We start from the raw sequence: 4,898 nt of genomic DNA on the forward strand, positions 1-4,898 counted from the left end.
GTTTTTGTTCTTAGACATTATGATTAGTTTGAGGTAGAATCTCAGGGTCATTTCCATTTGAATTTTCCTAATCACTAAAGACTTTGAACATTTCTTTAAGTACTTCTGGCCATTTGAGATTCCTCTGTTGAGAATTCTCTGTTCAGTTCTATTCCTCATTTGTTGATTGGGTTGTTCGGTTTTTTGGTGGTTAGCTTCTTGTGTTCTTCATATATTTTAGATATTAGCTCTCTATTGAATGTGGGTTAGTGAATTTTTTTTCCTATCTGTAGATTGCTGATTTGTCCTGTTGACTATATCTTTTACCTGACAGAAGCTTTTTTAGTTTCATGGGGGCCCATTTATCAATTATTGATCTTAGAGCCTGAGCCATTCATATTCTGTTTAGGAAATCACACCCCACCCTTGTGCCACTGAGTTTAAGTATCTTTCACATTTTCTCTTCTATTAGATTCAGTTTATCCAGGTTTATGTTGACCCACTTAGACTTGAGCTTTGTTCAAGTTGACAAATATGGATTTATTTTCTTTTCTACATACTGAATGCCAGTTAAACAAGCACAGTTTATTGAAGATGCTTTCTTTATTCCATGTATATGTATTCTTTATTCCTTTGTCTTCTTTATCAAAGATCAAGTATACCTGTGTGTGGTTTTATTTCTGGGTCTTCAGTTCTATTCCTTTGATCAATGTGTCTTTCTCTGTAACAATACCATGCAGTTTTTTTTTTTAAATCACTGTTGCTCTGTAGTACAGCTTGAGGTCAGTGATCATGATTCCTCCAGAAGTTCTTCTATTGTTAAAAATTGGTTTTGCTATCCTGGGATTTCTGTTTTTCCATATGAAATTACGAATTGCTCTTTTTATGTCTTTGAAGAATTGTGTTAGAATTTTGATGGGGTTTTGATCAGAATACAGTATATGAACCTATACTAGGCTGTTTTGATTTCCTTCACCAATACAATGAATACAAAAATGCTTTACTTTATAACCTTAGGAAAACTTTTCTGACAAGGGCAAAAAATGGGCAAATTCTTTGCCAAATATCACAAGAGCAGTCTCTAGGACACATACTAACATTGTTTTTCTCTAAAACCTTTTAAGCCAGGCCTCCACAATTCAAATCAACCTGAGCACACCAGCTTTCCATGTTCTTACTAGAGTCACCCATTAAGCCCCACTTAAAACATTTAATTGCTCTTCTAATCCACATTTCAAAGTCCATATTACTTCAAATAAAATACTGTCAAGCTTATCACAGAAATCCCAGTCCCTAGTACCAATTTCTGTCTTAGGGCTTTATTGCTCTGAAGAGACATCATGACCTAGGTAACTCTTATAAAGGAAAACATTTAATTGGGGCTGACTTATAGTTCCAGAGCTTTAGTCCATTATCATTATAGTGGGATGTATTGTACTGTCTAGGCAGACATGGTACTAGATAAAGAACTGAGAATTTGAGGTCTTGATCTGTATACAGCGGAAGACTAGATGCCACACTGGTTGTACCTTGAGCATAGGAGACCTTAAAGCCCACCCCTACCATGAAACACTTTCTCCAACAATGTCACACTTATTTTAAAAAGTCCATACCTCCTAATAGTGGCACTTCTTATGGAACAAGCATTCAAACTCATGAATCTAGAGGGGCCATACCTATTCAAACCACCACAAAAAAAGTTCTAGTTTTTTTCTGGGCTTCATGTTACAGCCCAGGAGTCAGCAAAATTTGGCGGCTTTGTCCATGTGGTTCTAGCATTAGAGTCGATAATAAAGGAAAGGGTTTATGGAACCTCACTTGATGACAAAGAAAGTTATTGAGGCCAGGTATATGGCAGAATTTTCCTTGCATGGATTCCTAGAAAGGCCATTGTGTGCTGTGAAAGTGATGTCTGTATTGCCTTTGAGACTGCAAGATGTTAGAGATACCAGAGCTATGGGATACTTGCTGGGGAAAGCTGCTAAATTGGACTGGAAATAGCCCAAGAGAAAGAAATGTGTTACAGTCAACAAAGATGAAATAACTTGGAGATCTCACAAACATTTTGACATCAGATATTGAGATTCAGAGTTTAGAGTTTGCCCAGTTTGGTTTTAGTCTTGCTTTGGTCCAGTATTTCTTCACTATGTATGTTTTAGAACAGTAATCCATATCTTGTGCCATTGAATGATGGAATATGTTATCTGTTTTTAGTTTGACACTATAGGGTATTACTGTTAAGAAATTGAATGTTAATGAATCTCAGAGGAGATACTGAACTTTGGACTTTTAAACACTGTCGAGAATGTAATAGGCAATGGGGACTTTTGAAGGTAGAATAAATGCATTTTGCATTATGTTATGTCTACCAACCTGTGAGGGTCCACAGAGTGGAATGTCCTGATTTGAACAGTGTTACCCTCGTGGTTTGAGGCCTGCCTCTCATAGACACACCTCTCTGCCCATCTCCTGCTATTTGCCACGCCTCCAACCTGGTTCCAGTTACATTCGGAAGCTCCACCTCCGCAGAGAAAAAAGGAAGTTGCTGATTGGACTGACGTGCTGACGGACTTGAGGGTGTGGTTTTGCCTGACTTATTTTACCTGTTGGTGGGAGCAAAGGATTCATTAAAATGGAAGATGGCTGAGCATTCACGACTCCCGTCTAATTTTGTAAACCAACCACGTGGACAGGTATATCTGTGGCCACTCTATCCTTTCCCTAACTCTCTCTTGCTGCTGCTCTTCTTTCTAACTCCATATTTCCAGGTAACCCACTGTTTTAATGTTGCTGCTGGACAGTAACAGAACAGGTGTGCCCCCTATGGACTCATGTGTTTCTATATTTGGCCCATAAGGATTTCCACTGTTAGGAGGTGTGGCCTTGTCAGAATAAGTGTGATCTTTTAAGAGGAAGTATTTCACTGCAGTGGTGGGCTTTGAGGTCTCCTATGCCCAAACTACATCCACTGTGGTACCCAGTCTCTTCTGTTGCCTACAGATCTGGATCAGATGGAAACTTCTTGGCTCCTTCTGCAGCACCATGTCTGCTTGCATGCTGCCATGCATCCCACCATGATGATGATAAACTAAAATTTTGAATTAGCCCCAGTTAAATGTTTTCTTTTCATGAAAAAAGAATATTTTGTAGGAAAATTTGTTTATAGTAAAAATATTACAATATAATACTCATATATTAAATTATCAATAATTTTTTTCTTGGAGAGTAATGAATTATAATAGGAAATTGAAGTTGAATTGGTTGATTTTTTTTTTTTTTTTGGTCACAGTGGCTTTATTAGCGTGGCCGGATGCCAACAGGACTTAAGAATTAGCATTGGGGCCCTTCTTCTTGCCAAAGGTAGGCACAACATTGACAAAGCGCCGGTTGTACTGCATTCGCCTCTTGGCTCGGCCTGTCTTCTTCTTCTTTTCCTGTTTGGCCACCTCCGGAGTCTGACCTCTCACTTTTCCAGCAAGAGCCAGGGAACCATGAACTTTACCTCCCAGCATGCGGCCTGCTACTTCCAGAGTGGTCAGGGCCTCTACACTACACTGGCCTAGAGTGGCCTCATCCTCCAGCGGCGAGCATGCCAGAAGCACGACTTGATCTTCAGGAGCAATGCCTTCCAGTGAGGCCACATGAGCTTTGATCTGGGCGACCGTCTCCTGGCCAGTCACCTCGAGGGTGTGTAGTTCCTGGGCGCAGACAAAGAGCTGCATGTTGGCTAACTCGCGGACGCCACTGCTGCTACCGCGAAGATGGAGTCAAGAAAGAGGAAGAAGTCGATATTTTTAACCTATGATTATTCATTTATTACTTGTCATTCTAAATTTTTAAAAATAGTACTATTTATTTTAATGTTATGAGTATGGGAGTTTTTCTTACATGTAAATGAATGAGTAAAGTTCCTGTACAAGCTAAAATAGAGAGCCAGTTACCCTGGAACTGACGTTACATGTGGCCCTAGACCACTATATGGGTGCTAAGAACAGAACTGCAAATCTTTTGCAATAACAGGAAGTGCTCTTAATCACTGAGAAATCTCAACAGCACCAAAGAAATAATTTTATACTATTGTTTCTGTCAAACTGCCTTCTTATCTGAAGTAGATTTCATCAGAGAAAGTCAGAATAAGTATTTGATCCCAAAGACAATCTGAAATTTGTAAAGGAAATTTTCATTTAAAAAAAAGTCATGTATCTACTTAGTTATCACTTCCTGTTGTCTCCATTCCTTTGTATTGAAGCCCCTTTTCCTCTGATATAGTATTCCTTCTACCTAAAGGTACAAATTTTACCTTCCTTTTTAATCAAACAATATGTGTATTCTGTCTTTATTTTTGAAAAAATATTTTTATGAGGTAAAGAATTCTAGTCTGACCTCTTGTTTTCTTTCAGCAAAGTCTTTACTTCACTATTTTTCACTTGTTTTTAACAAAATTCTACACATATTCTAATTGTTGATACTTTGGTACCGAAGTATCTATTTTGTTTTTTGAAGATTTAAGCATTTTTTTTCTTTATCCTTAATGTGAACAATTTCACTGTGGTATAAGTTTATTACTATTTCTTATGCTTATAATTCATTGAGTTGCTGTATTTCTAAAGGGCTTTCATGTTATTTGTAGAGGCTTCATGTGTTTTCCTTGTTTATTCACTACTCTCCTTCAGAATTGCTTGATATTTTTCCATAGCACACTACTTTTTTCTTGTTCATTTCATTTTCTTTATTTTAGCTTGGATATAGTTTATGATGTACTTTTAGTTTGCCTTCTTTTGCTGTGATAAAACACAATAACTAAACAAAAACACTTGCATGGAATGGATGTTTATTTAGCTTGCATATCTTGATCACAGTGCATCATGAAAATATGTTAAGACATAAACTTAGGGACAGAAGCTGTGGTATAGAACAAG

At 37.7% G+C, this 4,898-nt stretch overlaps 1 pseudogene; it reads right to left on the bottom strand.

Annotated features, from left to right (window-relative positions):
* Positions 1-3,292: 3,292 nt before the first annotated feature.
* On the bottom strand, positions 3,293-3,758 carry LOC116094227 (annotated as a pseudogene).
* Between the last annotated feature and the right edge of the window lie 1,140 nt (positions 3,759-4,898).

The sequence above is a fragment of the Mastomys coucha genome, chromosome X (assembly GCF_008632895.1).
Source record: "Mastomys coucha isolate ucsf_1 chromosome X, UCSF_Mcou_1, whole genome shotgun sequence".
Lineage (NCBI taxonomy): Eukaryota > Metazoa > Chordata > Mammalia > Rodentia > Muridae > Mastomys > Mastomys coucha.